Raw genomic sequence first — 12,692 nt, 5'->3', positions numbered from 1 at the left:
GTATGGAGACCAATGAGAGTGTCGACTGGTCAAAAACAAAACATTGTGGCTTATTTCATACGTGAGGTTCAGTTGATCGAATATAAGTTTCGTAATGCTTAAGTTCGTACAGGTGTACTGACAATTTTGAGCAAAAACACTATATCGGAGTTGTTTGGAGATGGCTAGGCATATTCTAGGGCTCCTGAGCGGTGCAGTGGTCGAAGGCACCTCAGTGCACGAGGTGTCACTACAGTCCCTGGTTCAAATTCAGGCTGTATTATATCTGGCCGTTATTGGGAGTCCAATAGAGCGGTGCATTATTGGCCCAGCTTTGGCCGGGGTAGGCTGTCATTGTAAATAATTATTTGTTTCCTAACTGACTTGCCTAGTTAAATAAAAATGTATAATAATTCATGGCATGAGGAAAGTAGCATCGCATCTCTCTCCATTGAATACATGCGATTGACGTCAACAACCCTCATTGAATATTCAATAAATATTACAATAATGTGCTGCTTTGTGGACAACTCCTGTTGTTTGGGCAGAGAGACATGTATCTTGTCAGTTTATCCATACTCTCTATCTTTCTCAATTTCAATATAAGGGGCTTTATTGGCATGGGAAACATATGTTAACATTGCCAAAGCAAGTGAAACAAAAGTCAAAACTAAATGTAAAAAAAATTACAGTAAACATTATACTCAGAAAAGTTCCAAACAAATAAAGACATTTCAAATGTCATATTAAGTCTATATACAGTGTTGTAACAATGTGCAAATAGTTAAAGTACAAAAGGGAAACTAAATAAACATGGGTTGTATTTACAATGGTGTCTGTTCTTCAGTGGTTGCCCTGTTCTTGTGGCAACAGGTCACAAATCTTGCTGCTAAAAATGGCACACTGTGGTATTTCACCCAAAATAAATGGGAGTTTATCAACTTTTGATTTGTTTTCGAATTCTTTGTGGGCTTGTGTAATCTGAGGGAAATATTTGTCTCTATTATGGTCATACATTTGGCAGGAGGGTAGGAAGTGCAGCTCAGTTTCCACCTCATTTTGTGGGCAATGCATTTGTATTTTGTTATGGATCCCCATTAGCAGCTACTCTTCCTGGGGTCCGGCAAAATGTACGCAGTTATACAATTTTAATGCATGTGTCTGTGCCTATGTTTGCGTTGCTTCACAGTCCCCGCTGTTTTTTAATCTGTTTTTTTAAATCTGATTCTACTGCATCAGTTACCTGTAGTTACCTGTAGTAGTCATGACTCTATGTAGTACTGTGTGCCTCCCATAGTCTGTTCTGGACTTGGGGACTGTGAAGAGACCTCTGGTGGTATGTCTTGTGGGGTATGCATGGGTGTCTGAGCTGTGTGGTAGTCATTTAAACCGACAACTCGGTGCTTTCAACATATCAATATCTCTCGTAAATACAAGTAGTGATGAAGTCAATCTCTCCTCCACTTTCAGCCAGGAGAGATTGACATGCATATAATTAATGTTTGTGCTATGTGTACATCCAAGGGCCAGCCATGCTGCCCTGTTCTGAGCCCAAAACTTTGTGGCACCTGACCACACGACTGAACAGTGGTCCAGGTGTGACAGAACTAGAGCCTGTAGAACCTGCTTTGTTGATAGTGCTGTTAAGAAGGTAGAGCAGGGCTTTATTATGGACAGACTTCTCCCCATCTTAGCTACTGTTGTATCAATATGTTTTGACCATGTGCATATCCTGTCTTCTCTTGAGAGAGGTCTGCCTACGGAGGCCTTTCTCAATAGCAAGGCTATTCTCACTGAGTCTGTACATAGTCAAAGCTTTCCTTACGTTTGGGTCAGTCAACAATGGTGAGGTAATCTGCCACTGTGTACTCTCTGTTTAGGGCAAACAGCATTCTAGTTTGCTTTTTTTTTTTTTATTCTTTCCAATGTGTCAAGTAGTTATCTTTTGTTTTCTCATGATTTGGTTGGGTCTAATTGTGTTGCTGTCCTGGGGCTCTGTGGGGACTGACGAGCGGCTCTGGAGCGTCCGGACTGGAGGGAGACTCTGGAGCGTCCGGACTGGAGGGAGACTCTGGAGCGTCCGGACTGGAGGGAGGCTCTGGAGCGTCCGGACTGGAGGGAGGCTCTGGCAGATCCGGACTGGAGGGAGACTCTGGCAGATCCGGACTGGAGGGAGACTCTGGCAGATCCGGACTGGAGGGAGACTCTGGCAGATCCGGACTGGAGGGAGGCTCTGGAGCGGCCGGACTGGAGGGAGGCTCTGGAGCGTCTGGACTGGAGGGAGGCTCTGGAACGTCTGGACTGGAGGGAGGCTCTGGCAGATCCGGACTGGAGGGACACACAGGAGACTTAGTTCTTAGAACAGGCACAGTGTTCACCAGGCTGGAGAGATCTACTGGAGGCCTGGTTCTTGGAGGAGGCGCAGGATAGACCGGTTCGTGGAGGCGCACTGGAGGTCTCGAACTAAGGGCCTGAACAACCCATCCTGGCTGGATGTTGATTTTAGCCCGGCACTTGCAGGGCGCAGGCACAGGACGGACTGGGCTGTGCAGACCCATGGGAGACACAGTGCTTAGGGCTGGTGCCATATAACACAGACAGAGGAGACGCACTGGAGACCAGATGCTCTCAGCCGGCTTCATCCCTCCTGGCTCGATGCCCACTCTAGCCCGGCCGATACGAGGAGCTGCGATATAGCGCACTGGGCTATGTATGCGCACTGGGGACACCGTGTGCTTCACTGCATAACATGGTGCCTGCCCGGTCACTCTCTCTCCGCGGTAAGCACGGGGAGTTGGCTCAAGTCTCCTACCTGACTTTGCCAATCTCCCCATGACCACCCCCAATACATTTTTGGGGCTGCCTCTCGGGCTTCCTTGCCAGCCGTGTTTCCTTGTACCGCTGGTTCACCTCTCCTGCTGCCTCCGCTCTCCTGGCTGCCTCCACCTGTTCCCATGGGAGGTGATCCCTTCTGGCCAGGATCTCCTCCCATGTGTAGGATCTCCTCCCATGTGTAGGATCCCTTCCCATCCAGAATGTCCTCCCATGTCCATTCCTCCTTTTTACCACGCTGCTTGGTCCTTTTGTGGTTGGTAGTTCTGTAACGGTTATCGTTGGTGGAAGAAGGAGAGGACCAAGGTGCAGCATGGTACGTGTTCATGATCTTTTCATTACACTGAACACTAGAACAAAACGGAGCAAACGAAACAGTCCTGTCTGGTACAGAGACAGAAAACAACTACCCACAACTCAAGGGCGAAACCAGGCTGCCTAAGTATGGTTCTCAATCAGAGACAACGATTGACAGCTGCCTCTGATTGGGAACCATACCAGGCCAAACACATAGAAATACAAACATAGAATAACAACATAGAATGCCCACCCCAACTCACGCCCTGACCAACTAAAATAAAGACATAAAAAGGGAACTAAAGTCAGAACGTGACAGGGGTCTGTTTGTGTTCGTGAACAGAGCCCCAGGACCAGCTTGCTTAGGGGACTCTTCTCCAGCTCATCTCTCTGTAGGTGATGGCTTTGTTATGGAAGGTTTGGGAATCACTTCCCTTTAGGTGGTTGTAGAATTGAACATTTTTTTTTCTGGATTTTGATCATTAGCGGGTATTGGCCTAATTCTGCTCTGCATGCATTATTTTGTGTTTTACATTCTACACAGAGGATATTTTTGCAGAATTCTGCATATAGTCTCAATTTGGTGTTTGTACGATTTTGTGAATTCTTCGTTGGTGAGCGGGACCCCAGACCTCACAAGCATAAAGGGAAATGGGTTCTATAACTGACTCAAGTATTTTTATCAAGATCCAAATTGATATTTAGAATTTTATGTTCCTTTCGATGGCATAGAACGCCCTTCTTGCCTTTTCTCTCAGATTGTTAACAGCTTTGTGAAAGTTAACTCTGGCGCTGATGTTTAGGATGAGGTATGTATAGTTTCTCGTGTGCTCTAGGTGTCACGGTCGTCCTCCTCTTCATCTGAAGAGGAGAGGCGAGAAGGATCGGAGGACCAAAATGCGGCGTGATATGTGTTCATGTTGAATGTTTAATTAAAGAAAGAACTGAACACTGAAAACTATACAAAAACAGTAAACAAAATAACAACCGTGAAGCTAATGCGAGCTGCGCTGAAACAAGCCATCAACATAGACAATCACCCACAAACAAACAGTGCAACCCAGGCTACCTAAGTATGATTCTCAATCAGAGACAACTAATGACACCTGCCTCTGATTGAGAACCATACTAGGCCGAAACCTAGAAATGCCCCAAAACATAGAAAAACAAACATAGACTGCCCACCCAACTCACGCCCTGACCATACTAAATAAATACAAAACAAAGGAAATAAAGGTCAGAACGTGACACTAGGGCAATGGTGTCTAGATGGAATTTGTATTTGTGGTCGTGGAAACTGAACCTTTTTTGGAACACCATTATTTTAGTCTTACTGAGATTTACTGCCAGGACCCAGGTCTGGCAGAATCTGTGCAGAAGGTCTAGGTGCTGCTGTGGGCCCTCCTTGGTTGGGAACAGAAGCACCAGATTATCAGCAAACAGTTGACATTTGACTTCAGATTATAGTAGGGTGAGGCCGGGTCCTGCAGACTGTTCTAGTGCCCTCCCCAATTTGTTGACATGTATGTAGAAGAGGGTGGGGCTCAAGCTGCATCCCTGTCTCACCCCACGGCTGTCACACCCTGATCTGTTTCACCTGTCCTTGTACTTGTCTCCACCCCCTCCAGGTGTCGCTCCATAACCCACTGGATTCTCCAATTACAGTGAATGAACTACAGGACAACCGAAAAAGGCCTGTGGTGTTGTCCTTAGCTCTGGAATCTTCCCCAATATTTGGAACCAAGGACTGATCATCTCAATCCACAAAAGTGAATACAAATTTGACCCCAATAACTACTGGGGGATATGCGTCAACAGCAACCTTGGGAAAATCCTCTGTATTATCATTAACAGCAGACTTGTACATTTCTTCAGTGAAAACAATGTACTGAGCAAATGTGAAATTGGCTTTTTACCAAATTACTGTACGACAGTCCACATATTCACCCTGCACACCCTAATTGACAAACAAATCAAATCAAATCAAATCAAATGTATTTATATAGCCCTTCGTACATCAGCTGATATCTCAAAGTGCTGTACAGAAACCCAGCCTAAAACCCCAAACAGCAAGCAATGTAGGTATAGAAGCACGGTGGCTAGGAAAAACTCACTAGAAAGGCCAAAACCTAGGAAGAAACCTAGAGAGGAACCAGGCTATGTGGGGTGGCCAGTCCTCTTCTGGCTGTGCCGGGTGGAGATTATAACAGAACATGGCCAAGATGTTCAAATGTTCATAAATGACAGGCATGGTCGAATAATAACTGGAGCAGCAGCACGGCCAGGTGGACTGGGGACAGCAAGGAGTCATCATGTCAGGTAGTCCTGGGGCATGGTCCTAGGGCTCAGGTCCTCCGAGAGAGAGAAAGAAAGAGAGAAGGAGAGAATTAGAGAACGCACACTTAGATTCACACAGGACACCGAATAGGACAGAAGAAGTACTCCAGATATAACAAACTGACCCTAGCCCCCCGACACATAAACTACTGCAGCATAAATACTGGAGGCTGAGACAGGAGGGGTCAGGAGACACTGTGGCCCCATCCGAGGACACCCCCGGACAGGGCCAAACAGGAAGGATATAACCCCACCCACTTTGCCAAAGCACAGCCCCCACACCACTAGAGGGATATCTTCAACCACCAACTTACCATCCTGAGACAAGGCTGAGTATAGCCCACAAAGACCTCCGCCACGGCACAACCCAAGGGGGGGGGGGGGGGGGGGGCGCCAACCCAGACAGGATGACCACATCAGTGAATCAACCCACTCAGGTGACGCACCCCCTCCAGGGACGGCATGAGAGAGCCCCAGTAAGCCAGTGACCCAGCCCCTGTAATAGGGTTGGAGGCAGAGAATCCCAGTGGAAAGAGGGGAACCGGCCAGGCAGAGACAGCAAGGGCGGTTCGTTGCTCCAGAGCCTTTCCGTTCACCCTCCCACTCCTGGGCCAGACTACACTCAATCATATGACCCACTGAAGAGATGAGTCTTCAGTAAAGACTTAAAGGTTGAGACCGAGTTTGCGTCTCTGACATGGGTAGGCAGACCGTTCCATAAAAATGGAGCTCTATAGGAGAAAGCCCTGCCTCCAGCTGTTTGCTTAGAAATTCTAGGGACAATTAGGAGGCCTGCGTCTTGTGACCGTAGCGTACGTGTAGGTATGTACGGCAGGACCAAATCAGAGAGATAGGTAGGAGCAAGCCCATGTAATGCTTTGTAGGTTAGCAGTAAAACCTTGAAATCAGCCCTTGCTTTGACAGGAAGCCAGTGTAGGGAGGCTAGCACTGGAGTAATATGATCACATTTTTTGGTTCTAGTCAGGATTCTAGCAGCCGTATTTAGCACTAACTGAAGTTTATTTAGTGCTTTATCCGGGTAGCCGGAAAGTAGAGCATTGCAGTAGTCTAACCTAGAAGTGACAAAAGCATGGATACATTTTTCTGCATCATTTTTGGACAGAAAGTTTCTGATTTTTGCAATGTTACGTAGATGGAAAAAAGCTGTCCTTGAAATGGTCTTGATATGTTCTTCAAAAGAGAGATCAGGGTCCAGAGTAACGCCGAGGTCCTTCACAGTTTTATTTGAGACGACTGTACAACCATTAAGATTAATTGTCAGATTCAACAGAATATCTCTTTGTTTCTTGGGACCTAGAACAAGTATCTCTGTTTTGTCTGAGTTTAAAAGTAGAACGTTTGCAGCCATCCACTTCCTTATGTCTGAAACACATGCTTCTAGCAAGGGCAATTTTGGGGCTTCACCATGTTTCATTGAAATGTACAGCTGTGTGTCATCCGCATAGCAGTGAAAGTTAACATTATGTTTTCGAATAACATCCCCAAGAGGTAAAATATATAGTGAAAACAATAGTGGTCCTAAAAACGGAACCTTGAGGAACACCGAAATTTACAGTTGAAACAAACAAATCAAAACAAAAGCAAATTCTTCTCATGCTTTATAGATTTCAAAAAAGCCTTTGACTCAATTTGGCATGAGGGTCTGCTATACACAATGGTGGAAAGTGATGTTGGGGGAAAAACAAATGACATAAAATCCATGTATACAAACAACACATGTGCGGTTAAAATTGGCAAAAACACACACATTTCTTTCCACAGGGCCGTTATCAGGAATCAAGGTAAGACCCAAGTGCCGACTGTGTGAAGCAACAATGTTTATTGTAACAACAGGGGCAGGCAAACGACAGGTCCAGGTCATGGGTCGATAATCCAGAGTAGGAGCAAAGGTACAGGACGGCAGGCAGGGTCAGGGTCAGGGTCAGGCAGAGTTCAGTAATCCAGAGGTGGAGCAAAGGTACAGGACGGCAGGCAAGGTCAATTTCTTTCTTAGGTTTTTACATTCTTCATCAAACCATTTGTCATTAATTTTCTCTCTGTATATTTATATATATATATATATGAAGGTCTCTGGCAGTAAATTGACAAGAGTTTTTTATCACGTATTTACCAGCATTCTATTGGTCGCTGCTGTGACAGAGCGGGGCTAGGAGTGGAGGCTCGTAAGGAAAAGTCAGAACCCTTGCTCTATTTTATGAAAAACAAAAACGTGTACGTGTCAAATGGGAAGATTCTTTCACAAATCTCTGGGGAAAAAACTTGGTGTTTCAAACCAATAGTGATACAGACAGACGGGTCAGTAATATATTCATATAAGCATTGAAAGACAGTTCGACCTCTGTGTAGGACCCTGACCGTCTCTGTGGCTACTAGTCCATTAGGAGAGGAATCCATACACTCAGCATTCTGAGTTGCATGGGCGGGGGGGGGGCTGTTTGTCTCACACTGGCCTTTCTCTCGCTCTCTCTCTCACACACACACACACACACACACACACACACACACACACACACACACACACACACACACACACACACACACACACACACACACACACACACACACACACACACACTGTACAGGAGGTCAGGAGTCAGATGATGGCCCCATGGCCCAAAGCCAGCATGTGACTGAGCTTTGGCTACTTCCCTGTCATTAACAATGAAAATAATGTGTGAGTTGAGATAAATAAAATAGATGATTTGAACAGCAAAATGTACATGATATTGTTATGAGACGCAGTGATAATTTATGAGATGAAACTGTTAAGCAGGCATAGTGTGCCTATAAAGGCCAATACAGCACGGCTAAGAACGCTGCCTGTCCAATCAGCATCGAGGATCCTAACAATCAGTTTTATAACAAGCGATTGCTAACAGTCAGTCACCACACACAGTTTAGCGTGTCACAGCACTTCAGAAACATTACATGTGTATGCATCTGCAAATGTGCATTTGCTTGGAAGTTCATTATTGGTCAGTGTAGCCAAGATATTTGAATTGCTAGAGCACTGGAGGTAGTGCTCCTGCCCTGCAACTGTGTGTCTGATTTCAGGAAGTAGTTGTTTTTGTGACCAGAGACGGAAGAGGAAGCGAGACATTCACTAAGCAGACCAGACCCAGCTGCCATTGCAGTGGTGCCTATGGGAGAGCCACTCCATTAAGCAGACCGGAACTGCTTTTTATTCAATAGTAAACGGTCTGAGTGGGACATCTTAATTTATCCACAATCTTTGGCTGTACTGCTCCAACAGCTTTTTCATATTTTTCAGGCCCATCCACTGGTTTCCTGGCTATTGCCACGACAACAGAGAAGAGATTGAGTTTCTCATCGCCTGTTCCTCCATCCTCCATCCCTGATCCCTGATGACTGTGTCATCACGCTCTCTGTAGCCGATGTGAGTAAGACCTTTAAACAGGTTAACATTCACAAGGCCGCAGGGCCAGACGGATTACCAGGATGTGTACTCAAAGCAGGCGCTGACCAGCTGGCAAGTGTCTTCACTGACATGTTCAACCTCTCCCTGACCCAGTCTGCCCAAGAACACAAAGGTAACCTGTCTAAATAACTATCGCTCTGTAGCACTCACATCTTCAACCTTAAAATGCTTGTAAAAGCTGGTAATGGCTCAGCCAGCCGGCTAATTTTCAACCGCAGTCCCTGGGCAGGTTATTAAAAAACAATTACAATATAGACAATCATTGAGCAGTGAGCACACGCAGAGCAACATAGGACAAGCAAGACGTAGCATACAGACAGAGCAACAAGGAACAAAAAGCAACAAGACAAGGGGAAGACCTATGTGAGAATGCTGTTCATTGACTTCAGCTCAGCGTTCAACACCATAGTGCCCTCCAAGCTCATCACTAAGCTAAGGGCACTGGGACTGAACACCTCCCTCTGCAACAAGATCGTGGACTTCCTGACGGGCCACCCCCAGATGGTGAGGGAAGGCAACATTTTGACTAGCTGCATCATAACTTGGCATGGAAACTGCTCATCATCCGACCGCAAGGCGCTGCAGAGGGTAGTGTGTATGGCCAAGTACATCACTGGGGTCGAGCTCTCTGTCAACCTGGACCTCTATACCAGGCGGCGTCAGTGGAACGCCCTAAAAATGGTCAAAGACTCCAGCCACCCAAGTCATTAGACTGTTCTCTGTGCTACCTCACGGCAAGCAGTACCGATGCACGTCTGGAACCAACAGGACCCTGAACATATTCTACACCCAAGCTATAAGACTGTTAAATAGTTAGTCCAGGCAGTTATTTGGTTAATTATTTAACTATCTGCATTGACCCTCATTGCAACTTTCTTGACTCATCACATATGCTGCTGCTGCTGTTTATCATCTATCCTGTTTTCTAATAATTTTATTCCTAGTTAAAAGTACAGCCGTGGCCAAAAGTTTTGAGAATGACACAAATATTAATTTTCACAAAGTTTGTTGCTTCAATTTCTTCAGATATTTTTGTCAGATGTTACTATGGAATACTGAAGTATAATTACAAGCATTTCATAAGTGTCAAAGGCTTTTATTGACAATTACATGAAGTTGATGCAAAGAGTCAATATTTGTAGTGTTGACCCTTCTTTTTCAAGACCTTTGCAATCTGCCCTGGCATGAAATCAATTAACTTCTGGGCCACATCCTGACTGATGGCAGCACATTCTTGAATAAACAACGCTTGGAGTTTGTCAGAATTTGTGGGTTTTTGTTTGTCCACCCGCCTCTTGAGGATTGACCACAGATTTTCAATGGGATTAAGGTCCGGGGAGTTTCCTGGCCATGGACCCAAAATATTGATGTTTTGTTCCCCGAGCCACTTAGTTATCACTAATGCCATATGGCAAGGTGCTCCTATAATGCTGGAACAGGCATTGTTTGTCACCAAACTATTCCTGGATGGTTGGGAGAAGTTGCTCTCGGAGGACGTGTTGGTACCATTCTTTATTCATGGCTGTGTTCTTAGGCAACATTGTGAGTGAGCCCACTCCCTTAGCTGAGAAGCAACCCCACACATGAATGGTCTCAGGATGCTTTACTGTCGACATGACACAGGACTGATGGTAGCGCTCACCTTGTCTTCTCCGGACAAGTATTTTTCCGGATGCCCCAAACAATCGGAAAGGGGATTCATCAGAGAAAATGACTTTACTCCAGTTCTCAGCAGTCCAATTCCTGTACCTTTGCAGAATATCAGTCTGTCCCTGATGTTTTTCCTGGAGAGAAGTGGCTTCTTTGCTGCCCTTCTTGACACCAGGCCATCCTCCAAAAGTCTTCGCCTCACTGTGCATGCAGATGATGGCATGTGTTTCCTTGCAGGTAACCATGGTTGACAGAGGAAGAACAATGATTCCAAGCTCCACCCTCCTTTTGAAGCTTCCAGTCTGTTATTTGAACTCAATCAGCATGACAGAGTGATCTCCAGCCTTGTCCTCGTCAACACTCACACCTACGTTAACAAGAGAATCACTGACATGATGTCAGCTGGTCCTTTTGTGGCAGGGCTGAAATGCAGTGGAAATGTTTTTTGTAAGGATTCAGTTCATTTGCATGGCAAAGAGGGACTTTGCAATTAATTGCAATTAATCTGATCACTCTTCATAACATTCTGGAGTATATGCAAATTGCCATCATTCAAACTGAGGCAGCAGACTTTGTGAAAATTAATATTTGTGTCATTCTCAAAACTTTTGGCCACGACTGTACATATCTACCTCAATTACCTTGTACCCCTGCACATACAGTGCCTTGCGAAAGTATTCGGCCCCCTTGAACTTTGCGACCTTTTGCCACATTTCAGGCTTCAAACATAAAGATATAAAACTGTATTTTTTTGTGAAGAATCAACAACAAGTGGTACACAATCATGAAGTGGAACGACATTTATTGGATATTTCAAACTTTTTTAACAAATCAAAAACTGAAAAATTGGGCGTGCAAAATTATTCAGCCCCCTTAAGTTAATACTTTGTAGCGCCACCTTTTGCTGCGATTACAGCGGTAATTCGCTTGGGGTATGTCTCTATCAGTTTTGCATATCGAGAGACTGAAATTTTTTCCCATTCCTCCTTGCAAAACAGCTCGAGCTCAGTGAGGTTGGATGGAGAGCATTTGTGAACAGCAGTTTTCAGTTCTTTCCACAGATTCTCGATTGGATTCAGGTCTGGACTTTGACTTGGCCATTCTAACACCTGGATATGTTTATTTTTGAACCATTCCATTGTAGATTTTGCTTTATGTTTTGGATCATTGTCTTGTTGGAAAAGACAAATCTCCGTCCCAGTCTCAGGTCTTTTGCAGACTCCATCAGGTTTTCTTCCAGAATGGTCCTGTATTTGGCTCCATCCATCTTCCCATCAATTTTAACCATCTTCCCTGTCCCTGCTGAAGAAAAGCAGGCCCAAACCATGATGCTGCCACCACCATGTTTGACAGTGGGGATGGTGTGTTCAGCTGTGTTGCTTTTACGCCAAACATAACGTTTTGCATTGTTGCCAAAAAGTTCAATTTTGGTTTCATCTGACCACAGCACCTTCTTCCACATGTTTGGTGTGTCTCCCAGGTGGCTTGTGGCAAACTTTAAACAACACTTTTTATGGATATCTTTAAGAAATGGCTTTCTTCTTGCCACTCTTCCATAAAGCCCAGATTTGTGCAATATACGACTGATTGTTGTCCTATGGACAGAGTCTCCCACCTCAGCTGTAGATCTCTGCAGTTCATCCAGAGTGATCATGGGCCTCTTGGCTGCATCTCTGATCAGTCTTCTCCTTGTATGAGCTGAAAGTTTAGAGGGACGGCCAGGTCTTGGTAGATTTGCAGTGGTCTGATACTCCTTCCATTTCAATATTATCGCTTGCACAGTGCTCCTTGGGATGTTTAAAGCTTGGGAAATCTTTTTGTATCCAAATCCGGCTTTAAACTTCTTCACAACAGTATCTCGGACCTGCCTGGTGTGTTCCTTGTTCTTCATGATGCTCTCTGCGCTTTTACCGGACCTCTGAGACTATCACAGTGCAGGTGCATTTATACGGAGACTTGATTACACACAGGTGGATTGTATTTATCATCATTAGTTATTTAGGTCAACATTGGATCATTCAGAGATCCTCACTGAACTTCTGGAGAGAGTTTGCTGCACTGAAAGTAAAGGGGCTGAATAATTTTGCACGCCCAATTTTTCAGTTTTTGATTTGTTAAAAAAGTTTGAAATATCCAA

This window comes from Oncorhynchus mykiss, chromosome 11, assembly GCF_057628025.1.
Source record: "Oncorhynchus mykiss isolate SJ-2025 chromosome 11, ASM5762802v1, whole genome shotgun sequence".
Classification (NCBI taxonomy): Eukaryota; Metazoa; Chordata; class Actinopteri; order Salmoniformes; family Salmonidae; genus Oncorhynchus; species Oncorhynchus mykiss.
The sequence above is the reverse complement of the archived record's forward strand: the minus strand, read 5'-3'. Positions refer to the sequence as shown.